The 27,862-nt window shown below is 34.3% G+C and overlaps 1 long non-coding RNA gene across 1 annotated transcript; it reads left to right on the top strand.

Moving 5' to 3' along the window:
- The first annotated feature begins 350 nt into the window (after window positions 1-350).
- On the top strand, window positions 351-3,727 carry LOC149987928 (uncharacterized). The gene is made up of 2 exons (XR_016505921.1): window positions 351-2,272; window positions 2,784-3,727. It is a non-coding gene; the product is annotated as an uncharacterized LOC149987928 (long non-coding RNA).
- Window positions 3,728-27,862: the final 24,135 nt, after the last annotated feature.

Genomic DNA, 27,862 nt, shown 5'->3' with positions numbered 1-27,862 from the left:
AGCTCCAATTTTATTCGTAAAGAAAAAAGATGGATCTTTACAAATGTGTGTTGACTATCGAGGACTCAACAAGATCACAATCAAGAACAGGTATCCATTACCTTTGATATCAGGACTCCTTGACCAGTTAAATCAAGCTAAGATCTATACAAAAATAGATCTAAGAGGAGCATATAATCTAGTACGGATCAAAGAAGGAGATGAATGGAAGACTGCGTTTCGAACCAGGTACGGACACTTTGAATACAATGTCATGCCTTTTGGACTCACGAATGCACCAGCTGCTTTTCAACATCTCATGAATGATGTATTTCGTGAATTCTTAGACAATTTTGTCGTCTGCTACCTAGACGATATCCTGATTTATTCTAAGAATGTTAAAGAACATGAAATACATGTTCGTCAAGTATTACAAAAACTTAGAGATGCAGGATTGTACGCCAAGATAGAAAAGTGTGTATTTCACACTACTCAAGTTGACTTTTTAGGATACATCATTTCAAATGATGGTCTTATGATGGATTCTAAGAAAGTCCAAACAATCATGGATTGGAAGATTCCAAAGACTGTAAGAGATGTCCAATGTTTCTTGGGATTTGCCAATTACTATCGGATCTTCATCAAAGACTTCTCACGAGTTGCAGCTCCACTTACACGCTTGACTAGTAAAGATAAATTCCAATGGAATCAAGAAGCGGAAGCAGCATTTGAAGCCTTGAAGACATCGTTTGTCTCTGCACCAGTCCTATATCGTGTTGACTTTTCCAAGGCATTTTTTATGGAAACAGACGCATCGGATTTTGCCTTGGGTGCAGTTTTATCACAAATGGGAATAGATGACAAACTTCATCCGATAGCTTTTCATTCAAGAAAATTCTCAGCAGCCGAGATCAATTATGAGATCCACGATAAAGAACTTCTTACAATCGTGGATTCTTTTCAAGAATGGCGTCATTATCTAGAAGGTGCTTCTAGTCCAGTCATTGTGTATACAGATCACAAGAACCTCGAGTATTTCATGTCAGCACGCATGTTGAATCGTCGTCAAGCTCGTTGGAGTATGTCTTTGTCAAGATTCGACTTCATTATCACTTATCGGCCAGGAAAACAACAAGGTTTGTCCGATGCCCTGTCTAGACGTTCTTATTTTGCACCAAAAGAAGGAGATGCAGCTTTTGAGCAACAAAGAACGGTCCTCTTGAAACCGGAGCAATTTCATCTCCGAGCAGTGAAATCAACATTGACTGTTGATTCAACTTTTCTCAAGCAAATCCAGTCCAGTATGTCCTCAGACCCTCTTGTTTATGATATCGAGAATAATTCTTCCAAGTCTCATGATTCTTCTAAGTTCGAGTTCAAGAATAATCTATTATATTTTGAAGGACGTCTATATGTTCCAGAAGGAAAAGCACGTTTGCGTGTTCTTCAAGCACGTCATGACTTTCCAGCAGCAGGGCACTTTGGATATAATAAGACTTTGGAACTCATATCAAGAGATTTTTGGTGGCCACAAATGTGGAAGTCAGTCAAAGACTTTGTACAATCATGTGATATTTGTTCAAGATCAAAAATCCCTCGACATCGACCTTACGGACTCCTTCAGCCATTACCTATACCAAAACAACCATGGTCTTCTGTTTCTATGGATTTCATCACAGATCTTCCAAACTCAAGATCTTATGATTCTATATTTGTGATAGTAGATCGTTTCACGAAGATGGCACATTTTATGCCATGTACAAAATCTATCACAGGTGAAGAAACAGCTAAGCTTTTCATTGATAATATCTATCGCTATCATGGATTGCCTAAAGATATCATATCGGATAGGGGAACTCAATTTGTGTCGAGATTCTGGAGGACTCTTTTCAAGATTTTAAAAGTGGACATAAAGCTATCTTCAGCTTTCCATCCTCAAACTGATGGACAAACAGAGCGCGTAAACTAAGTCTTGGAACAGTATTTAAGGTGTACCATCAACTACCAACAAGATGATTGGACAAACCTTCTGCCATTGGCAGAGTTTGCTTATAATAATACGGTACATTCCTCCACGCAACAAACACCTTTCTTTGCCAATTATGGCTATCATCCACGACTTGATACTTTTGATTTTTCAAAAGTTGATAATCCTGCAGTAGAAGATATGGCAAATCGGTTGTCAGAGTTACATGCAATAATGAAGGCGCAATTGAAGAAAGCTCAAGAACGACAAAAGATAAATGCAGATGTATATCGTAAAGAGCAACCACAACTCAACGTGGGTGATAAGGTATGGCTACTTCGTCGCAATATCAAGACCACTCGACCTTGTGACAAATTGGACTATCGTAGGCTTGGCCCCTTTTCTGTTTCTGAACAGGTCAACCCAGTTGCATATCGGTTACATCTACCGGAGTCAATGAAGATCCATCCTGTATTCCACGTGTCTCTTTTTGAACCATATAAGACAGTGGATATACAAGGAAGAAGACAAATGCCACCGCCTCCTATAGAAGTAGATAATAATGAAGAATTTGAGGTGGAAGAGATATTAGACTCAAGGCGGCGCCGAAATAAGCTGGAATATCTTGTTCATTGGCGCGGATATGATATTAGTGAGCGCACATGGGAGCCATCCAGGAATCTAGCAAATGCATCAGCTAAAGTCAAAGTTTTTCATCAACGACATCCATCAAAACCAAGATGAAAACCTCTCTTATAAAAGAGATAAGATTGAGGCAAGATAACATTCAATTTTCTATCCTTGTTTGTAACTTCTTTGCATTTGTGACGCTAATTAGATGGAGAGCCAACAACCAGCGGATTCAACTCAAGAACCTTCGTTTGCTGACTTACCGGATGAGACATTGCGATTGTCACAACCTTCAAGACGACGCAACCGAGATGAAGACCCTCAAGAACGACATGTTCTTCCTCGAATAGATGGTGAGATACAACGCATTTGATATCACGACCTTGGAAGAGATTCTCGATGTTTGGTAATATTATTGGAGATAGGAACGACTCCTGATGGTGTTTCAAATGTATTATTTGAAGAAAGTTATGAAGGCCTCAACAATGATCAAATAACAGGGTGGTCTTCTCGCCCTGGAATGGGACACTATCGATGGCTAAGAGGACCCATCAACTATCTTCAAAGAGAACAAAGATCAGAGTATGTAGCAAATACAATTCGCCGCATATTAGATTTTCTCAATATATAATCACCGCTCCTTGTGGAACTCGTCCCTAGAAGGGGGGGTAATGTCACGGACATACATATAATTACCTATATGAATAGATAAAAGTATGTAAAAGTAGATAAAAGTAGGTTAATTGTGTATTATCTTCTAGAAAAGCTTCTTAGAAGCTTCATAGACGCTGCTTTGACTTTATAGGAGTCTATAGTTGACTTTTAGGCTAGAAACTTGGTCAACAAGTTAGCCATGTGCCACACATGTTGGAAGCTTAAAGAACAAGCTAACTACGTGGTCCATCCATAGAAAACTTGCCTTGCAAGCAAAGGCATGTGGCCTAGAAAGTCAACATATATTGGAGGTCTTATAGAACATCGCCATGTGGCTTCTAGTTAGATAGTATATATAGAGGCAAGAGTGAAGCCCTCTTCACTCTTGTCAACTCCTTTCTTGCTTCTAGTCTAGTTTCAAGGGTCTCTAGTTTTCTTGTATTTTGGCAATAGACATTCCAGTTTCTTTCTTAATATACATATTTCTATTTTGTCCTATTTCTTTTTGAGAAGAGTCTCACTTACTCTTTAGCTTTCATCGAGTTCTTGTCCTTGACAATCCTTGAGTAATCCATAATAGCGATAGATATTGTCAAAAAAGAGCTTAGCTATTTCTTCACCTGTAATAGATTTTGTACATAGTATAAAATGTGCCATCTTGGTAAAACGATCTACTATCACAAATATAGAGTCATAAGAACCTGAGATTGAAAGATCTGTGATGAAGTATTTATAGCCACATTCAAAGAAAGTAATCAAGAAAGAACAGCAAAGACTAAGCTCTTGTCTTTATGAGAAAGATCATGGTGTCATATTGTAAAAGGTTATAGTATGTAAAAATTAATTATGACATATAATATGTTTGTAAGTCTTAATGTAGATTAAAGTGGTTAGTAAATAAATTTAAAGAGAATTGATATAAAGAAATTTATTTGGAGATTTATCTATTTTGATTGTAATGTTTATATTATGTAGGATTTAGATATCTAGTATAATACTTAAGAGAAGTTTGGAATTTAAAGATAAAAGTCTAAATTATTAGGAGGCTTATTGGGAAGGATGAAAACAAGGTTTGGTTGGATGAAGGCAAGAGGTAAAGACCTTCATCCCTATTGGTGGAATGTCATGCCTAATGGACTTCAAGGAGGCTGCCCGAGGCCTTATTAGGGATTAGGGTTTCTCTTTCGAAGTCATTTGAGCTTTGGAGGCCAAGGTCAGCAAGTTCAAGATTTTGGGTATAATTTGAATAAAGAGTTTGTGTGACTTCAATTTTTTGTGAAGGAGATATAGGTGTTCAAAGTTGAGGTATCAAATTTATACCTACTGTCACTCTTTGAAGCATAACATATGCATACGGAGAGAAAAAAAAGTTTGGCAACTAGAATTGGAGAGAAAACTTTCTTGGCTACACTTTACATATATTGTTTGATAAGTTCTAAGTTTGGATAAAGGAGTTATAGGGTATTGAAGACAATACATATAATTCAAAGGCAGTAAGTGAGTTATTTTGTTGATAGTAATGGTTGGAGCCATATCTTGAGTTTTTGGACGAAATTTTGGTTCAAAATTTCTATAAATATGAGTTATTAGGTTAAAAAGCTATAAAAAAAAGTTTTATGATATTTGAGTACTTATTTTGTGAGATATAAAAAAATTAGCATGCAGGTGTATGTAAGCTAAGGTTTAAAGCAACTATTAGGATTTTAGTGATATCTCAAGTTCCGTAATGTATTTGTAGTTGAATTTTTTTGTGGTAGTTTTTGAAAGTATATCAATACTTCATATAAACTTTTAGATTGTTTGGATGGTCCGATCATGAGATATGAGCTATTAAAATTCGGGTAATATTTCTCATAAGGATATATAAGGTTTTAAAATACTTTATCATACATTTGGGTTGTTTTTTGGTACTTGGCTTATGTATTGATGTAATTGCCCTAAAAGAAAAAATATTATATATATAAAATTAGTACTTTTATATCTTAGACTTGATTGAGTATTTAGTGGCAGCGAGAAGCCTAGCGCTTTCTTGAGACAAACTCTCTCTACCTTCACAACGGTCAACTACCATATATACTGTTGAATTCCAAAACTTCACTAGTGACATGGACTAGAATGACAAAGCCTTCATCAATCAATTTTGATATGGGTTGAAAGATAATATCAAAGAGTTATTACTAACAATGCCAAAGACAAAAATTTTGAAATAATTAATTACTCAAGTCATTGCATGTGATAATTAATTATTTGAAAGATGTCAAGCACAAAAACATGGCTAGAAAAGAAAAAATCAAATAATGACGATAGCTCCTAAGTTTTCAAAAACTTATTTATTAAAGCCAAAATCCATATAAGTTGGTACAATACGTTTTAAATCCCTCACAGAGTAGAAAAAGGATTAATGACATGAAGAGGGCTTGTGCTTATATTGTAGAGAAGCTAAACATACTGCTCAACATTGTCTAAAGAAACAATGTAATTACAAAATGAAAAGCATGATTGCCAAAAAAGATAATATCTCAAAAAATAAGTTATCCCAAGTACAATAAGAACCTTGTAGCTGGAATCATATCCAACATCTAATTAAGGTCCTATTCTCTTCTCCAACCCTTCACCTTATTTTATAATAGAAGTCTATTTAGTACCAAAAAATCACAAAGTCTTAGCCTTGTTGGATTCATGAGCCTCAGCTTGTTTTTATAGATGAAGACTTTGTCAAAAAACAAAATATATCTTTAGTTAAGAAAATCAAACCTGTGCATATAGAAGTAATAGACAGACATTTATTATCTTCTAAGCATGTTATACATAAAACTATTCTTGTAGAAATAGTAACTAGTGGTCACAATAGTTTAGTAATATATAACATGATTAAATCTTCTTCTAATCCAATCATTTTAGAATCATCATGGTTAGAAAAATATAACTTTTAGATAGATTGGATTTCTCTCAATCTTGATTTTTTCCATAGTTTAGTTGAAAATCCTACTAAGCAAGTAAAAATCTATAAGTCTTATAAATTCAAATCCTTATTGGTAGGTACGAGAGCTTTCATGCATGCCACAAATCAAGGGCCATCTTTTGCTATATATGCTAAATATGCTATATATTGATGGTGAAAAGATATCAAATAGTATTCCTAGCTAGTATTAAGATTTTTAGGACGTTTTTGAAAAGAAAAATGCAGTTAATCTTTCAGAGCATTGTCATTATGATTGTACCATTGATCCTCAAGAAAGAACTCAACCACCATTTGGACCAATCTATAGCCTATCACAAAATGAATTGGCTACTTTCAAAGAATACATTAATAAAAACTTAGGTAAGAACTTTATATGCCATTCTAAATCACCAGCAAGCGTTCCTATCTTATTTGTAAAGAAAAAAGATGGATCTCTGTAGATGTAAGTGAATTATCGAGGACTTGATAAGATCACCATTAAAAATAGATATCCTCTACCTTTGATTTGAAAACTTCTTAATCAACAAAATCAAGCAAAGATCTATACAAAAATAGATCTACAAGGAGCATATTATCTCATCCGCATCAAAAAAATGAGATTAATTGAAGATTGCTTTTCAAACTAGGTATAGAAATTTTGAATATAATGTCATGTCTTTTGGACTCACAAATGCACCAACCGCTTTTTAACATCTAATGAATGATGTCTTTTATGAGTTTCTTGATAATTTTGTTATTTTTTTTTTTTTGACAACATTTTGATCTATTCTAAAAACACAAAAGGATATGAAGTTTATGTTAGTTTTATATTACAAAAACTAAGAGATGCATGATTATATGCAAAGATAGAAAAGTCTGTATTCTACACTACTCAAGTTGACTTTTTGGAATACATCATTTCTAATGAAGGCCTTATGATGGATCCAAAGAAAATCCAAACTATCATAGATTAGAAGATTATAAAAATAGTAAGATATGTGCAATGCTTTTTGAGCTTTGCCAATTATTATTAAATCTTTATCAAGAACTTTTTTTAAGTTGGAGCTCTACGTATACATTTGACTTATAAAAAAAAACTTCAGTTGAATAAAGAAGCCAAAGCATTATTAATTGCTTCAAAAAAAGAATTTACTTCTACACCAAATTTGTATTATATCAACTTTTTTAAGGCGTTCTTTATGGATACAAATGCATCAAACTTTGCTTTGGGTGCAATATTGTTACAAATGGGAATAGATGACAAACTCCATTCAATAGCTTTTTATTCTAAAAAAATTTTAGTAGCGAAGATTAATTATGAGATCCATGACAAAGAACTTCTTATAATTATGGATTCATTTCAAGAATGGTATCATTATCTAGAAGGTACTTCAAGTTTAGTCATAGTATATATAGATCACAAGTACTTTGAGTATTTCATATTGACTCATATTTTGAATCATCACCAAGCTTGTTGAAGCATGTCATTATTGAGATTTGATTTCAAGATGACATATCAACTTAAAAAATAACAAGGTTTATCAAATATTCTTTCTAGATGCTTGTAGAAGGAATAGAAAGTTGTTTTCATAAGATATTAATAAAGTAGATTAATCATTCATAGGATAGTCAATTCAGTAGGATGGATGATTGAATTAGTTATTAAAAATAATTAAGTAGGGAATGACAGTTAGAATCTTGAATTTCAAAAGTAAAGCATAAGTAAGTTGAAGAAGATATTGTAAAAGCCAAACTGTGATAGTTATAAGCCGGAGTAAGCTTGATGCTACTTCTTTGTTTTTTTGTTGTTGAAGAGTAATGGATAGTTTCTGAATACTGAGAAGTGAATCTCTCGAATAAATCAAAGATTGATTTATGAATTATTGATTATGTAATTGGAGTATTGTGTGATTGAATTATATAAAAAGTTATTGAAAGATTTATTATCGATGGAAGATTATGATTATTGTTTACTGAGAGTTATATGTGTTTCGACAGAGGAAGTCTATAATTATAGAAATTGTGTGAATCTAGATTGGTTGGAATAAAGTCTGTTATTTCTTGTGTTGGATGGAATTTATGTATTTTGAGCAGTCTTTTGAGAGTGCACGGTTGCACATTGTTATTATCAATTGATGAAGGAGTAATGTTATTGAGTAAAAGTATTATAATATTTTTTGGTGTTTTAGTGGTTTGGATTACAATTAATTGTGTGATCCTTACATGTAAGCTCATGCAATAGTCTTTCCTTATATTCGAATCTCCCTCTTTATGTTTACTCTGAAAGAAATTTATAGAATAAATAAAACGACAACCATAGTTTGGCGCCGCTACCGAGGAATGACAATAGTATTGAGCATTAGGAATTAACGATCAAATAAGTAGTTTTGGATGTTACACGAAGAGGATATAAAATTGAAATTGGTTTGAAAGTGAAGAGAATTGTGTAATTAGATGAGAGATAGGAAGAAAATTCAGTAGTATATAATGAAAGTTTATGATTATTAAGAATGAGAACATTGTAGTAAAGAAAACACGCAAGTCAAAAAAAAGACAAGAGAGAGTGTAAGCAAGAAAATTGTTGCAAAATGAGCAAGAATATAAGTTAAAAAAGAAGTGTCAACAAAGTTGGATTAAGCCATGGTTGCATGCTTGTCGGCATATTCGAGCATATCCAAAAGCTGACCGACCTCTAATATTTTAGACATATATATCATTAAGAAAATTTTTAAGAGCACTCATAGAAAATTTTATCAATAGTTTAGCGTATCTCTTGAGCTTGTTAATTGTGAGTAGAAGAAATACAAAAGAATTGGGTATTCCATTGGGTATCTTTTCAATAGCAAAAACTACCAATTTTGTCAAAATTGGTCTCGTAGAATAGCATAAATATCACGGATACAGAAATATAGACTCGAGATCTAACAAGAAGTTCAAGAAGAACTGACAAGAACTAGATTAATCAGATGAATACAAGAACAACACCAGAGAGGTGAGCTAGAGCTCCAAGAGATGTGTTGTCGAGACTGAAGAACTCTTCAGCCTCGATTCCAATATATACTCCTATTTAGGAAGCTTCTCAAGCGACTTCTACCAACTAAGAAGCTTCTAGAAGATTCCAGAGACATACTTCTAGAAGATTCTAGAAACTTGTATCTAGAAGGTTCTAAGGACTATGTCCCTAACATCTTCTACTAACTAGGAAGCTTCTAGAAGGTTTCAGAGACTTGCTTCTAGAAGGTTCTAGAAACTTGTCTTTAGAAAGTTCTAAGGACTATGTCCCTAACAATAAATTACTTGTAAATAAAAGCAAATTCAGTGTATTTTAAAATTTGTCATTTTTACCTCCAATTCAACTAATAAATTTATTCAAGGATAATAATAGTAAATTAAGGAGGTTGAAAAGTTTAGAAAAGATAATTGGAGAAGACAATGGTAATTTTAATAAGAGATTAAGTGGCACATTGTCTTCTTCAATGACGACAAGTAGTCCAGCAGTTTCAATAGCAATCCGAATGGATGATGTAGGCGATCATATAACTAAAGTGGCTCTATTATCTACTTTTAGGACCTTGCCATGTGCAGATCCAGATCAACACTTGTTTCAGTTACTGATTACATGTATAGCCAATAATGACAAAACTGAAGATATTTGGTTGCGATGGCTGTCTGCAATTTTAAAAGATACAGTGTTCAAATAGTATAATCACCAAATTGTGGATCAATTTTTTAATTGGGAAGCATTGTAAAATACATTATTAATCCATTTTTGCCCAATTGGTTTTGAAGATCGACTTTGAGAAAGATTAATGAATAGCAAAATGAATCCAGAAAAGGTAGTGGAATCATATTATGGCCATGTAGTAGATATACTCTACAAGTAGTCAAATCATCAAATGCAAAAAGCTTTTGTATTGTCCATATTAATCAATACATTGCATCCACTCAAACTAAAAATGTTCATAAAAGAGGCTCAACCAAATATAGTAACTGCATCTCTTAATTGAGCCAAGGTTTGGAAAGAATGCCATTATGATCAATTTTTAACTACAAAAGCTATTATGATTCTAATTCAAGGACGTTATCAAATCTCGCCATGGAATAGAGCAATGGTTAGTTATCGAAGAATGTTCGATATAGAAGCCACTTTAGGTGCCAATAAACAGAGAACAATTAATGTCATCCCATTGCAAGCTATATCACCAAGCATGGCAACATCGCAGGCTCCATACTTCTCTTATTAATAGCTACTATTGACTATGGCAAAGTTGCCAATAGTACCAACTCTGAAAGATTCTAATGAAACCTTATTGATGAATTTGACTAAGAAAATGGAAGAAATAGTAGACAATATAGCAAAGGATAAAGAAAAGAGGTAAAAATCTACCAATACTAGGTCCAATGTATGGTGCAGTAATTATAAGGGCTAAGGTCATTTGGTGATAAAATGCTTGTCTCCTCCACAAATGATGGTGCAATGTACATTTTGTGGAAGAAAGCATTTAGTAGCAAATTGTTCGAATTGAAAAAAACAACAACAATTTGGTAATCAGACGATGATCCAAATCACTCAATGGGATATCAATCAAGTTCAAATGAAAAATATGTTTGGCTGAAATGGAACTCGTTCAAATAGGCAAAATTGAGCCTTTAATAACTTTCAAGGTCCAAATTATAATCCGATGTCTTAATATAATATAACTATATAGTAAAATTTTAATTAAAATTAAATTTCTAATTAATATCTAATTATCTTAGGTCAATTATAATTTGAGGTATCTAAACATGGCTTTTATAAAATCTTCTTAGGTTATTTTCTTATCTCAATAGTTAGTAGGTTGAAGATTAGTTAGTAATTTTATCTTTTAGGTTGTAGAGACTCTTCTACTACCTTAGAAACACCATAAATTGATAAAATCAAAGTAGAAGAGGTAAATGGTTGATATGGTTGATACTAAGGTCAAGTTAAGGGTAGAATTGGGCTAAAAAAATCCTTAAGATAAGTTAGATTGATACCAGGGGGTCGACCATTTGTGAGACAAGATCGAAATCAGACCTTTGGTCACTAAAACGACTGCCGAGGACAAGGTAGGAGATCATTTGAAGATCGAAGATTAGGATTTGAGAGCTAGCTTGAAGTTCTTTCCAGAGACTTAAAGATTGTTTTGAAAGTATTTTAAAAGATTTAGTAATTGTTGTTCAAAGTCAGGGTTTGTATAAGTGATTTGGATTTTATATAATATAATTAAGGCTAGCAATTTTGGCTAGTTTGTGTAATTGGTGTGATATATATAATTGAAAACTTAATACTATTTGGATTATTAGGTGTGCTAAGTGTATACAAAATTTTGTAATAATCTAATGGTGTGGTTTAGAGATATCTAGTTTTTAGCACAAGTGGATATCGAAAGGTGGCAGTTTGACATTGGATAGAGTTTCTATGATATCTAAAGTTCTATTAGTGAGATTAAGATAAAAATTGGCATGGTTTTGAAGGACTTGAAGATCAAGTTATAAACCAATTTTGAGACAAAGTTAATAGTTGAAAAGAGAGAAATAATTGCTGGGATTTTTGCTTCACTTTTCAAGTTGGCAGCCGAGTGACATTAGTACAATTTTTGGAGGTTTTTTCACAATTTATAAATTGGATTGGGCTAAAAATTCTTAAGCATATAGAAGACTTACATTGATAATTGCTTGCAAAATTCCATATCAAGTAGACAATCAGATTGGATGTTATAGCTTGTTAAAGCTCATTGATTAGGGTTGGAGCTTACAAGAAAAATCTAAATTGCTTAAATATGAAAGTAATAAGGTAATTGGGATTTATGTATGATTAAGACTACTAAAAAGTATATTTTAAGTACTTTTGAATTGAAATTCGGAATATATTCTTCTTGTATGGATGAAACTTGTTAGGGTCTCTTGGTTATTTGTGAAACACAATCTACATTCCTCAACTAGGTGCCCAGTGCATTCCTAAGCAAAACAACACGTAATACAACATAAGTGGTGAATCCGAAGTGAAAGTTTGAAGTGGAAGGTATTGGATTTTATTTGTAGTTATTTGGAATTGATGGCACAAGAAGGCAAGAAGGTTGAATTTGGACTTTTTGATGGAGCTTTGGGTAGAGCTTTAAGTGGAATTTCTACTGGTGAATAAGATATGTAACTTGATCCAAACATTGCAAAAATATTTGAAGCATTTACATTATTTATGCAATAGCAACAGGGCAATGATCGCAAAGAGGCTTTGGCAACCAAAGCATTCCTAGCAGTGGTTAATAAGGTTGACCAATTTGATAGGAGGGATATTTTCAAATACTTAAGATGTTATGTGTAGAAAATGGAATTGAATCACGTTTTTGAAAAGGAGATGATTCAATTATTTGAGCTTGCTATGGTATTAGAGATAAGGTAGCAAATAAGGTCTATTATGGGACAATTTGGAAGTTTATGGGAGGTATTTTCACATGCATTGAAGGATGAATATTTTTTGGAGGATACTGATTGAGTTACCAAGAAATCATTCTTAGAATGGATTGAGCGACTTAACAAAAATTTGCAAGCTACAAAATTATTAAAAAAATTTGAAAGGTAATTTTTTCGATTATCAAAAATAAAAAAGTTAATATTGCGACCAAACAAGGTTGAATTGTTTTTTCAAGCTACTAATGAAGAATTACAAGAGAAATTAGAGGTTCTACTTGAAGATAAGGAAGAAGAGGAAGGATTGATAACAAAGTGGAGAATTGTTGAAGATGCTATTGGATTACTTGTAAAAAAAGAAAGGAGAAAAGATAGATTTAGTACTCGAAGAGTGGTACAAGTACCAAAGATCCTAATGCCTACTACAAGATTGACTCTGCCTATTCTCCAACTTCCATTGACTACACTAAAGAAAGAAGATATGGGACTTGAGGAGATTGTATGAGGGATGCAAGATCTTCAAATCAAACTTACAAGGCTTGAAGAAAAGACTTCTACAATAAGTTCAAAAGCTACTTTTAAATAAGGATATATACAAAGATGTATTTCGTGTGATAATGATTCTCATTCTCGAAAAGATTGTGGTTAATTTGATGAAATGATATAACAAGGTATTATTTAATAAAAAGATTAGAAGGTTGCATGGAAAGCTGGTGGTGGTCTTTTCCAAATCAACTTTGGTAAAAGAAGCATGAAAGCATTGGTTAAAGATTATTTGGCAACACATGGAATTGCGGCAATAGAAGTTGCAAGTTATGGAACTAGGGTGGATAATGATGGCAAACAAAATTTTGTTGGAAATATTCAACGAAGTGGACTTTGGTCTTGTGCTATTTCTACAATGCAAAAAGAAAAGATGCCACAGAACTGGTTGTTGCTTTGATTGACCATAATTCAGAGATAAACCTTATGTCTAAAGATCTAGAGCAAAGGTGGCCAATTGACATAGAGCATGGAGGACAATACGGTGTTATATGGCATGATTTGCTATCTCGAAATACACTGGGTATCTAACTATAGAGAGTTTAGCTTAAACCTTTATATGAATCTTGTCTTAGCTTTCAAAACTCTTTTGATTTACATAAAACTCAAAATCTAACAAAATCCCTTCAAAACATATTTTTCTCGCGAAGAGTTTTCTCTTTCTGAACTTTAGAAATTCATAATGCTTGATCTAGCTGTTTAATTTGTTTCAAATTTATGAAATAGGTAGAAATCAACTTTAACTTTTACTATAAAAAAACCAACTACAAATTCATTACCAATCTTTAAGCATCTAAGAAATCCTAACAGATGCTCTAAACCCTAATTTATAAGTACATGAGTACTATTTTCTTAATATCTCAAGAATCCAATACTCGAATGTCATCAAACTTGTGTATAAAATTTACTATCATGAAATTACATATTTTATAAAATTTTGAGCCAAAACCTTCTCAAATTGCTCAAGATATGGCTCAAGACACAACCACTAGTAAATCAGATCACTTATTGCCCTTAGATTACATACACTGACTTCAAAATCCAATAAATCCTTCATTTCAACTTAGAATATAGCAAGAAATATGTAAAATGTAAAGTTGCAAAAGTATTCTCTCCAATTGTGATTGTCGATCCTCAATTGCCATCTGTACGCATGCATTATATCAAAAAGAGTGACAGTAGCTCCCAAATGACACCTTAACTTTGAATGCCTATATCTCCTTCAAATAAATCCCAAATCATACAAGATTTGTACCAAAACCATAAAAAAAAACCTAAACTTGCTGATCCTAGCCTTCAATGCTCAAATGGCCTTGAAAAACTAATCCTAATCTCTAATATGGCATCAGGCAGCCTCCTCAAAGCCCATTGGTTATGATTTTTGTCCAATAGGAATGGAGATTTTCATCATCCATCTCCATTCATCTATATTGGTGCCCTAATTACTCCTTTTGCTACCAAAAGCCTTCTTCAATCTTTTTTCTTATAAGATTTACATAATTTATGCTCTAAACACCAAATAAAAGAACCAAAATAAGTTTTGAATGTCTAATAAATATCTAAGAAAGGTGACTCTAAATATTTAGAAGTTACTATCAACCAAAATCAATCTTAAAAGCCACTATTAAAGATAAATTAAAGTTATACAAATTCTATAGTAATCTTTTTAAACAACCTCTTTTCAAGGTAATAATCAAATTATATTCTTCAACCAACTAAAATCTACTAACATGGCTCTTATCATGTTACTTAATAAATTATATATTAAGTACATAATTACATTATTTTCATATAGTAGCCGAACCACAACACGACAACAGGCAATTAATAATACACAAGGGTAGTTATATGGTGTTTGCTCGGATGTGAAAATTCAGATTGGTAATGTTGCAATGGAGCAGAATTTTTTTGTTCAAGATGCAATATCTTATCCTTTTATTTTGAGACAATCATATATTATTACAACTCGGATGGAAACAAAGATAATTAATGATGGTTCAACTTATGTACAAATTCGTAGTAAAGATTAGAGGAGATTATTACAATTTTTGACTGTGCCTCCAAATCATGAGCGGAATCGAGACAAATTGAGAGAAAATCTATTGCCAAGGGTTGTTGAAGAATTCAAGGATTTTTTGGGGGTACTACTATAAAGTGAGATTATAGAGGTACAAAAAGAGAGATACTCTCGCAAGATATAGGTGCGTTTAATAAAAGATTTATTAGTATTTTTTAAAATGGAAGCATTATGTATAAGAAGATTGATAATTTAAAAAGAAAAAAAAAGAAGGAATTAAGTACTATTAAAAAAGAATTGTATAGGTTTGGAACATTAGAAGATAATAAAAAGATTATTAGTATTTATGAAGAAAATAGATTGAAGGATCTTTTAGAATTCATTGCATCTGTTGGATTAGGTAATGATGATAAAGTTATAACAATTCATTCAAGAGAAGTTTATGATATGATTGAATCTTTTCAAGCACCGGAGGTTATAGTTGAGACAAAATATAAGATAGTAGATAAGAAAGGTAAACTGGTTGCTGGACCTTTGCCAAAAGATTTTAAAGAATAAATGGGAGAAGCATCAAGAGAAAGGAGCTTGAGAGATCCAAAGAATATTGGTCACAAGTTTACTTAAGAGACTTTTGAAGAACTGAAGATTGGTTTTGATGGTTCTTTATTGCCAGAGAGAATTACATGCTTCAAAGAAATGTTGGCAAAATAAGATGGATCATTTGCCTTTGAATCTTTTGAAATTGGGTGTGTAGATCCAAATATTGTAATTGTAGAATAAATATTAGTTCGTTTTTGTAAGATATTGGTAAAATAGATTAATAGTCCATAGAATAGTCAGTTCAGAAGGATGGATGGTTAATTTAGTTATTAAAAGTGGTTATTATAGGATTATGGTTAGGATCTGGAAACCAGTAGTAATTATATAGGAGTTGTAGAAGTTTGTTGGGGTGCCAGACTGTGATAGTCATGAGCTGGAATTAAGCTTGGTGCTACCTCTTTGTTTTCTTTGTTTTCTTTGTTGTTGAAGAGTAATGAATAGTTTTTGAATATTGAGAAGTGAGTCTATAGAATAAATGAAAGATTGATTTATGGATTATTGATTATGTAATTGGAGTATTATGTGATTGAATTATATGAGAAGTTATAGGACGATTGATTATGATTGGAAGATTATGATTGTTATTTATTGAGAGTTGAGTGTGTTTTGGACAAAAGAAGTCTATTACTACGGACATAGTCCTTAGAACCTTCTAGAAACAAGTTTCTAGAACCTTCTAGAAGCAAGTCTCTAGAACCTTTTAGAAGCTTCCTAGTTGCTAGAAGTTGCTTGAGAAGCTTCCTAAATAGGAGTATATATTGGAATCGAGGCTGAAAAGTTTTTCAGTCTCGACAACACATTTCTTGGAGCTCTAACTCACCTCTTTGGTGTTGTTCTTGTACTCATCTGATTAATCTAGTTCTTGTCAGTTCTTCTTTAACTTCTTGTTAGATCTCGAGTTTGTATTTCTGTGTCCGTGATAGTTTATCGAGACTTCACTCACCTCAGATATCAGAGTTAATTTCTTCCTCGTTAGAGTGTAGATTATCCCTCTGCTTAGAAGTGTACTAGCATTTTAGAGGTTGCAGATTACCCTCCTCAAAATTGATACTTCTTTTGTTACAATATTGGAGTCTTATTCTTCTTGGAGAGAGTGGATTACCCCTTTTCTTGAAGCTCTTAAGGCATTTTAGAGGTTGCGGAGTACCCTCCTCTAAACCAATATTGTCTTCTTATAGAGTCATTTCTGTCCTTCTCTTAGAATGGTATCATTAGTATGACATTAGTATGATGGAAAGTTCAGAGTCCAAGTTAGATACTATCATGAATGCGCTCGCTACGTTATCGCAAAGAACTACAGAGATTGAAGGAGTCGTGGCAAGGCTTCATAATGATGGAGTATCTGGAATAGTATAATCTAGGTTGTACCAGCCTCAAACTTCTGTACTTGGAGAAGCAACTTTGCCTCATGTTTGACAAGCACCGCTAGTTCTACAACATAAGGAGCCCCGAGTTAGCCTTTCGGACAAGTTCGATGGTACACATTCCAAGTTTTGAGGATTAGTCAATCAAATCAGGTTGATAATAGTTTTACAGCCCGAACGCTATCCAATGGAGGAGTCACGTGTTGGGCTTGTTGGAACCTTACTTACAAGGCAAGCTCTATCATGGTTTGCTCCTTTGTTTGAAAAACGATTGTCTTTACTAAACAACTTTGAAACCTTTTTGGATGCATTTGCAGAAGCATTTGGTGAATACGATAAGATTTGATGGGCTACAACAAAGATCCGGTCACTACGACAAGGGATGCGCTCTACATCAGTCTATGCATCACACTTTACGCAATTAGCATGCGACATCAATTGGGATGAAGAAGTGTTGATGAGTCAATTCTATTGGGATTTAAGGAACGATGTGAAGGATTTGCTGTTAACTCTTCGTGATCCACAAATGCTCAACGAAGCTATTAGCCAAGCTATGAAGTGCCATAATCACCTATTTCAATGTTACCAAGATCAACGTTCAAGACAACATATGGTTTGTCACGCCCCAACTATGTCGAAAAGCAGCGTGAATTCACATTCAGAGGTAGAAGACATGCAAATTGATGTGATACGTATCAAATCCCTTACCGTAGAAAAAAAAAGCAATGTATGGAGGAAGGTCTATGCTTGTATTGCGGTGAAGAAGGCCACAAAGTTGGAAACTGCCCCAAGAAGCAAAATCGATGTATTATCAAGACTAGGGGCATGTTTGTTTAGGAAAACAAGGATGCCCAGCCACAATAGGAACCGTGCGACTCGACAGTGAAATATCGCAACAACAACAACCAGGTTCGTTTCTTTCCGCTCAACCTGACTTTTGTTTTACAATCCCTTTGCTTATTGGCCCTCAGAAACTGAGAACCTTAGCATTATTAGATTCAAGAACACCTGCTTGTTTCTTAGACAAAGAATTTGTGAAGTGTCATAAGATCCCTTTAGTACAAAAATCCAAACCTGTTCACGTTGAGGTCATAGATGGGCGATCTTTATTGTCTGGTAGTGTCACCCATGAATCAGAACCTATAGAAGTGACATTTAAAGACCATAGTAGTCATATTATTTTTAATATTATTAGAATCCCATCAAATCCTGTTATTCTTGGTCTTTCTTAGTTGGAAAAGTATAACCCATCCATAGATTGGAGGTTGCGGAAGATGACCTTTCTCACAAAACCACCCAAGAGCAAGCCTAGTAGTAAACCTCGAATAGAGAAATCCTTATTCATTGGAGCAAGAGCGTTTATAAGATCGTCCATAGAAGGCACACCGTTTGTCATTTATGCGGCTCCAACTACCAGAGAGAAGATCTCGACAACAAGTATACTTGAGCAATATAAGGATTTTAAAGACGTGTTTCAAAAGAAGAATGCCGACATGCTACCAGAACACCGACCACATGATTGCGCCATAGACTTACAAGAAGGAGCACAACCGCCTTTTGGTCCAATCTACAACTTCTCGTAGACAAAGTTGGCAAAGTTGCGGAAGTACGTCAATGAGAATCTAGCCAAGAACTTCATCCGTCATTCAAAATCGTCAACTGGAGCACCCATCTTATTTGTGAAGAAAAAAGATGGCTTGTTGCGGATGTGCATGGACTATCGAGGCCTCAACAAGGTAACAAAGAAGAATCGTTATCCGTTACCCTTGATTTCTAGTCTCTTAGAACAACTTGGACATGCAAGGATCTTTATAAAAATTGATCTAAGGGGAGCTTACAACCTCGTACAAATCAAAAAAAGAGACGAGTGGAAGACAACTTTCTGTACAAGGTATGGCCATTTTGAGTATAATGTCATGCCCTTTGGTCTTTCAATGCTCTAGCGGTCTTTCAACATATAATGAATGACATTTTTTGAGAGCAATTTGATGATTTTATTGTCATCTATTTGGATGATATTTTGATATTCTCCAAAAATGAGGAAGTGCATAAAAAGTACGTTCGTTTGGTCTTAGAGAAACTATGCGAGCGAGGACTATATGCCAAGTTAGAGAAGTGTTTATTTCACTAAATAGAGATGGAGTTTTTTGGTGTTCGTTGTGACTACGGAAGGCTTGAAGATGGACCCCAAGAAGGTGGAAGCAATCGTGTCCTAGGAGGTCCTGAAGACGATTAGAGACGTACAATGCTTTCTTGATTTTGCCAACTTCTATCGAATCTTCATCAAGAAATACTCTCAAGTTGCTGCTCCTCTCACTCGGTTGACATGCAAGGATAAGCTAGAATGGGGACCTCTAGCGGAGAAGGCATTTCAAGACTTGAAGACCGCATTTACTACGGCTCCAATTTTGGTACATCCAGACTTTACAAAGGCCTTTTATTTAAAAACTGATGCTTCAAATTTTGCTTTGGAAGCTGTACTTTCACAAATGGGAGAAGACAAGAAGCTCCATCTCGTTGCATTCTATTCTCGAAAGTTCTTTGCTGCTGAAATCAATTATGAGATCTACGATAAGGAACTTCTTGCTATAGTGGATTCTTTCCAAGAATGGCGTCACTTTCTTGAAGGAGCTGCACATCCAGTGACCGTATACACAGATCACAAGAATTTGGAGTATTTCATGTCGGCTCAAGTTCTAAATCGACGTCAAGGTCGGTGGAATATGTTACTATCTAGGTTCGATTTTGTTATTACTTATTGACTTGGAAAGCATCAAAGACTATCTGATGCCTTATCGATGAGATCGTATCTTGTACCAAAGGCTGGAGAAGCAGCGTTTGATCAACAATGTATGACATTGTTGATGCCACAGCAATTTTAGCTTTGCGCTACTATTGAGTCAATTGATGTTAGCTTCCTGAATCAAGTACGTGCTGTGATTATTAAAGATTTAGTAGCCATTGATATTAAGCAGCATGCCAATGACGACAAGTTTAAGGTGGATGGAGTTCTTTTATACTTTGAGGAGTAGTTAAATATCCCAAAAGAACCAGCACGACTTCGAGTTCTTCAATCTCGCCATGATTTTCTAGCTACGAGATATTTTGGATTCAACAAGACCTTGGAGCTTATTTCTCGAGATTTTTAGTGGTCCCAAATGTGGAAGGATGTGAAAGGTTTTGTCCTCTCTTGTCACATATGTTCAAGAAATAAGAATCCTCGACATCGCCCTTATGGACTCCTACAGCCATTGCCGATTCTACGTCAACTATGGTCTTCAATTTCCATGGACTTCATCATGGACTTGCCATCATCGAACTCATTTGATAGCAACTTTATCGTGGTAGATCGGCTTACAAAGATAGCGCACTTTGTTTCTTGCAAGAAGACATCGTCCAATGAAGTCATAACAAGGCTCTTTCTCGATAATGTGTATCGATATCATGGACTATTAGATGATATCGTATCAGATTGAGGAACCCAGTTTGTATCAAAGTTTTGGAGATCTCTCTTTGAGATACTGAAGGTGGATATCAAGCTTTCTTCGGCTTTTCATCCTCAAACTGACGGCCAAACGGAATGGATGAACCAAGTCTTCAAACAATACTTACGATGCAGCATCAACTATCAACAAGACGATTGGACCACATATCTGTCGCTAGCCGAGTTTGCATATAACAACACCCTCCATGCGTCGACTCAATACACATCATTCTTTTCCAACTATGGGTATCATCCGAAGCTTGATTTATTGAGTCCGTCAACAAATAACAATCCTACAGCTGAAGGATTTGTGAAACAACTATTAGAGCTTCTAAATACATTGAAGCTCCAATTACAATCCGCTCAAGAATCCTACAAGGCGTCTGCAGATAGATTTTGGAATCAAGCACCTACTTTCAAAATTGGAGATAAAGCATGGCTTCTTTGATGGAATATCAAGACCAAGCGACCATGTGATAAGTTGGACTATCAAAGATTGGGACCATTTATCATTCAGAAGCAAATCAATCTAGTGGCATACCATCTGGAATTACTGGCTTCTATGAAGGTACATCCAGTCTTTCATGTTTCTCTGTTAGAGTCTTATCAAGAGTCATCTTTTCGTAGAAGAGTACAATGTCCGCCACCTAGTATTGAGATCGAGAACCTCGAGGAATACAAGGTTGAAAAGGTGTTGGATTTACGGCAAAGGTGGGGCAAGTTGGAGTATCTTGTTCATTGGTGCGGCTACGACATCAATGAGCAAACGTGGGAGCCAACTGAAAATCTCGCCAATGTGCCGCAAAAGGTACAAGAGTTTCATGAACAACATCCTCATAAACCTAAGCCGGTTCAACAATAGCTTCCTTCTGAAGCTTGCTAACCGAAGAATATAAGAAAGGGGGAGAGCTCCCCCAAAATTCGTAGTTGATGTAATTATTTTCTCCAAGATAAAATAGAATTTTTTCAGTAGGCATAGTTTGGTCTTCTGATATAGATAGCCAAGAGATAGATACTATGCCAGTCAGATTATTTCAATCGACTAGCTCACGAAGGCGACCTCGAGATGAAGAACCGCCTACACTATGACGATGATGGAAGATACTGAGTAATCGATCACTGGTGATTGTATTTGAGTCCGAGCCTGCTTACGATGGTCAACCAGAAGGCGTGATTGCAAGACAATTTCACAATGAGGACACAGAAGTTCATGCTTAGTCAGAAGTTGAAGGAGTGGACCACTACTATTGGCTTCAAGGGCCGATGAACCACTTGCCTCGTGAACAACAGTTAGAGTTCATAGGAGACATTATGCGATAGATCTTCATTTTCTTGCATTGGTACTGATTAATAATAATATTGCTTCTCAGAGACCTCGAAGCTAAAAGAGGGGGTGATATTAGGGACATAGTCCTTAGAACCTTCTAGAGACAAGTTTCTAGAATCTTCTAGAAGCAAATCTCTAGAACCTTCTAAAAGCTTCTTAGTTGGTAGAAGTTGCTTGAGAAGCTTCCTAAATAGGAGTATATATTGGAATCGAGGCTGAAGAGTTCTTCAGTCTCGACAACACATCTCTTGGAGCTCTAGCTCATCTCTCTGGTATTGTTCTTGTATTCATCTGATTAATCTAGTTCTTGCCAGTTCTTCTTGAACTTCTTGTTAGATCTCGACTCTATATTTCTGTGTCCGTGACATCTATGATTACAGAAATTCTGTGAATCCAGATTGGTTGGTGTGAAATTTGTTATTGCTGGTGTTGGATGGAATTTATGAGTTTTGAGCAGTCTTTTAAGAGTGCAAGGTTGCACATTATTGTTATCAATTGATGAAGGAGTATTGTTACTAGAAGGAAGCATTGTAGTATTTTTTAGTATTTTAGTGGTCCGAAATACAGTTAATTGTGTGACCCTAACAAGTGAAACTCATGTACTTAGTCTTTCCATGTATTCGAATTACCCTATACAAGTTTATTCTGAAAGGAATTTGGAGAATAAGTAAAACGACAATTACATTTTGGCGCCACTACTGGGGATTGATAATAGCATTGAGTGTTGGAAATTAACTGCTAGATGAGTAGCTAGGAAATAAGAAGCAAATTCAGCGGTATATAATGAAAGATTATAGTTATTAAGAATGAAAACATTGCAGTAAAAAAAACACGCCAGTTGAAAGAAAGACAAGAAAGAGCGCAAGCAAGAGAATCATTGCAAAATGAGCAAGAATGTAAGTTAGAAAGGAATCATCGACAAAGTTGGATTAAGCCATGGTTGCATGCCTGTCAACATATCTGAGCATACTCAGAAGCTGATCGATCTTTAATATTTCAGACATATATACCGTTAAGAAAATTGCCAAGAGCACTCACAAGAAATTTTGTCAACAATCCATCATATCTCTTAAGCTCGTTAACTGTAAGTGGAAGAAACACAGAAGAATTGGATACTCCATTGGATACCTTCTCAATAGCGGAAACTGTAGATTTTGTAAAAATTGATTCCATAAAATGGCATAAATTGCTTGCCAAAAAAGGCCAATTCAATGTATTTCAAAATCCATCATTTTCACCTCCAATTCAACCAATAAACTTATTAAGGGATAATAATAATAAATTGAAGAGGTTGGAAAGTCTGAAAAAGATAATTGGAAAAGACAGTGGTAATTTTAATAAGAGATTAAGTGGCACATTGTCTTCTTCAATGGCAACAAGTGGTCCAACGGTTCCAATAGTAGTACAAATGGGTGACAAGAGCGATCACATAACGAGCATGGCTCTATTACCTAGTTTTAGGAGCTTTCCGAGTACAGATCCCGATGAATATTTGTCTCAATTTCTGACAGCATGTATAGCCAATAATAGAAAAATTGAAGATATTTGATTACAATGGTTGCCAGCAACCTTAAAGGACATGGCATTTTAATGGTACAACTGCCAACCAGTGGGTCAATTTCTGAATTGGGAAGCATTGAAGAATGTATTTTTAACCCATTTTTGACCAATAGGTTTTGAAGATCATCTTTGAGAGAGGTTAATGAACAGCAAAATGATCCTAGGGGAGGCGGTAGAATCGTATTATGGCCGGATGGTTGATATACTTAGTAAGTGGTCGAATCACCAAATGTTGGAGGTATTTATCTTATCCATATTAATGAATGGTTTGCACCACCAGAGTTAAAAATGTTTTTGAAGGAAGCTCAACCCGTTATGGTGTCTATATCCCTTAATAGAGCTAAGGTTTGGGAGGAATGTCATTATGATCAATTTTTAACTACGGGAGCTACAATGATTCCAGTTCAAGGTAGTTATCAAAATCCGACTTAGAACGGATTAGTGGGTGCTTATCCACGGATGTTAGATACAAGGACCAATACTGGTGCCAATATTTAGGGGCCAGTTAATGTCACCCCATTGCAAACTATGCCACCAAACGTGACAACAACATATGCTCCCCATTTTTTGTATCAACAACAAGCGTTAATTACGGCAGAGTTATCAATAATATCAGCCCCAAAAGATTCCAATGAAGCCTTGGTGTTGAACTTGATGAAGAAAATTGAGGGAATGGTCGTCAATGTGGCCAAAGATAAGAATGCTTTAAGAATGCTTTAATGAAGCACATTTCACAAATACATTGTATGGTACGAGCATTGGATGTAGAGGGCAGTAGCAAACGAAATTTAGAAGATAGTAAGAAGATGATATCAGAGCAAAACCGAAGAATTGAAGAGCAAGAACGGACGATAAAAGAAATTGGGGAATCCAAGTTCGTATTGGAGCAGAAATGGGTTCACCAATATGAGTCTTGGTCAAAAGAAAAAGAACAAATCTTACAGATTGTGGAAGAACAATGCGACGAAATAATCTAGAATCGCAAGACATGAGATTTGGAATGAGAAAAACTCAAATGCCAATTGCAGGCAGAAAGAGATAAGGCAAAGTTATTGATGAAAGAAAAAGAGGCATTGAGTGATCAATCCAGATGTGAAACATAGAAGTTGAGTTTTGAAATCGAAGTTTTACAAGCTGAGGTGGAAAAATTGACGGAAGAGATAACAGTGAGGAGCCAGTCACAAGCGTCAATTGAAGATGTTTTAGAATGGATGAGTCAGTAGTAGCATCAATTGGAACTTTGATATGCCTAGATCTTAAAACTGGAGTCTCAAGTCCATATATTGCGTGAGTATAATGAAGATCCATCAAAAAAATTGAGGAAGGAGCCGATGGATGGATTGGAGGAGGAAGAAGATTTGAATTTAGAACCAAAATTGGTAGAACCTACATTCGATAATGCAGCAAATGATCAATTGGGTGGGCCAGAGGAACTAATAACTTTGTAGAATTTTTTTAAGTAGTTTTTAGATAGGAATCAATTGTATGTTTATAAGGACGCTGCATAGATAGAAGTGGAGCTATGTAGAATAGATATTAGTTCGTTTTTGTAAGATATTGGTAAAATAGATTAATAGTATATAGAATAGTCAGTTCACAAGGATGGATAGTTGATTTAGTTATTAAAAGTGGTTATTATAGGATTACGGTTAGGATCAGGAAACCAATAGTAATTATATAGGAGTTGTAGAAGTTTGTTGGGGTGCCAGACTGTGATAGTCATAAGCCGAGATTAGGCTTGGTGCTACCTCTTTGTTTTCTTTGTTTTCTTTGTTGTTGAAGAGTAATGGATAGTTTTTGAATATTGAGAAGTGAGTCTGTGGAATAAATGAGAGATTGATTTATGAGTTATTGATTATGTAATTGAAGTATTATGTGATTGAATTATATGAGAAGTTATTAGAAGATTGATTATGATTAGAAGATTATGATTGTTATTTATTAAGAGTTATGTATGTTTTGGACAGAAGAAGTTTGTGATTACAGAAATTTTGTGAATCCAGATTGGTTGGTGTGATGTTTGTTATTCATGGTGTTAGATGGAATTTATGAGTTTCGAATAGTCTTTTAAGAGTGCAAGGTTTTATATTGTTGTTATCAATTGATGAAGGAGTATTGTTACTGGAATGAAGCATTGTAGTATTTCTTAGTATTTTAGTGGTTTGGAATATAGTTTTAATTTTGTGATCCTAACAAATAAAGCTCATGCGCTTAGTCTTTTCTTGTGTTCAAATTTCTTTATACAAGTTTATTCTGAAAGAAATTTGTAGAATAAATAAAATTATAATTACAATAACACATATGGTTATTTTTACTATACCACATGTACCTTGAAATCTAAGGCCAATTCCAATACCTAAGGCACATTTACCAAGCTTGGTGGAATTATTAAAAGAAAAGATGAAGATGAAGATTTTGGAGCCCTTATTTGCACCATATTCTAGTCGATGGTTTACAATGCCTAAGAAAAATAGATCATTATGTTTTATTCAAGAAATGCAACTAGAAAATGCGATAACTATCAAAAATACAGGAATTGGGCCTATAGTAAATGAATTTGTTGAGGCATTTATAGGAAGGGTAATCTATTCAATGGGTGATTTGTATTTGGGCTATGACCAATTTCAACTTGCAGAAGGAAGTAGAGATATGAGAATGATGACGACATGACTTGGATTAGTTAGAATGTGTACTCTTCCTCAAGATACAACTAACTCAATTGCACATATGATGAATGAGATGAATAAGGTATTGAGAGATTTTATTCCAGAGAAAACTGTACCTTTACTAGATGATGTTCTTATAAAGGGGTACAAAGAAGAAGACAAGGATGAAACTTTAGATAAGAAGGGGTGTCACAAGTATGTTATTGATCATATACAAGATTGTAAAAAAGTATTGACTCAACTTGGAGAAATTTATCTTATATTATCGGAAACAAAATCTACATCTGGAGCATAAGAGGTTGTGATTGTTGGATATTTTTTTAGATTTTATGGAAGAAAACAAGATCCGACTAAGATTGATGTGATTGGAAGAATAAAAGAGGATTATAATTCTTTAACAAAGGTTCGCAAGTTTTTAGGTGCATGTATATTTTATTATATTTAGATTCCTCATTATACTCACATAGCGGATTCATTGTATGAACTATTATGCAAGGGCTATCAATTTAAATGGAAAGAAAAGTATATTAAAGCAGTGCAAAGATTGAAGAAATTATTGATATCACCTCCAGTGTTGAGAAAGGTTGATTATAATTACAATAGACTAGTTATTTTTACTGTAGATACTAGTCTGATTGCCATTGGATGGGCTATAGGTCAAGATGACTTGAATGGATATACATTTGCAATACGATTTGGAGCTAAAGTTTTAAGTATTCACCAACGTGCATATTCATAAGTAAAAAGGGAAGTATAAGGAGTTGTTTCAGCTATGAAAGCTGAAAAGGATTATTTGATTGGAAGTATGGTGGTAATTGAAATAGATTGTTTGTCTTTACTTGGAATGGTTACTAATTGTATAACAATAGATATTGCGATGTTGAGATGGATTGCTTATATCAAATCACTAAATCCAAAATTTAAGCATGTTGTAGAAAAAAACAATCCAATAGTAGATATGTTATCTCGAGTAGTATATGAAAGAGAAGAGAAGATAGTTGAAGATATTGATGATGTTGGAACAAAATTCTATTCAGTATCAAATCTGAATAAGGAAGACAAGATATTTTTTGAAGAGCTATATGTAAGAGAATTATTAGAAATTGGTCTTTATTTGAATACCTTGACTAAACAAGAAAATTATTCAATAAAAAAATTTAATCAAATAAAAAAGAAGGCTTATGGATTTTTGCTTCAAGAAGGGTTTTTATGGAAGAGACCAAAGAAAGAAATTGGAATACCGAGACGAGTAGTAGGTACCAAAGAAGATCAACAAAGACTACTCAAGGAGTTTCATGAGAGTCTTTGGGCGGGACATAGAGGAATTTGAGCTACTTTTGCTAAAATAAAGGAACAATATTGGTAGAAGAATATGTATCGAGATGTAACTTTTTTTGTAGAGTATTGTATAACTTATTAGATGTATTCAAATATATGACATTGAAATGGGTTACATCTGATATATTGTTAAAGATTTAGAATACTAATTGGAAATCTAAACAAGAAGCTCAAGAAGAATTAACAAAAACTAGATTATTTAAATGAGTACAAGAACAACACTAGAGAGGTGAGCTAGAGCTCCAAGAGGTGTATTGTCAAGACTAAGGATCCCCTCAATTTCGGCTCCTATATATACTATAAGCTAGGAAGCTTGTCAAGTAGCTTCTACAAACTAGGAAGCTTTTCAAGTAGCTTCCACAAG

This window comes from Physcomitrium patens, chromosome 13 (assembly GCF_059467195.1).
Source record: "Physcomitrium patens ecotype Gransden chromosome 13, ASM5946719v1, whole genome shotgun sequence".
NCBI classification, from domain to species: Eukaryota; Viridiplantae; Streptophyta; class Bryopsida; order Funariales; family Funariaceae; genus Physcomitrium; species Physcomitrium patens.
The sequence above is the reverse complement of the archived record's forward strand: the minus strand, read 5'-3'. Positions and strand labels throughout refer to the sequence as shown.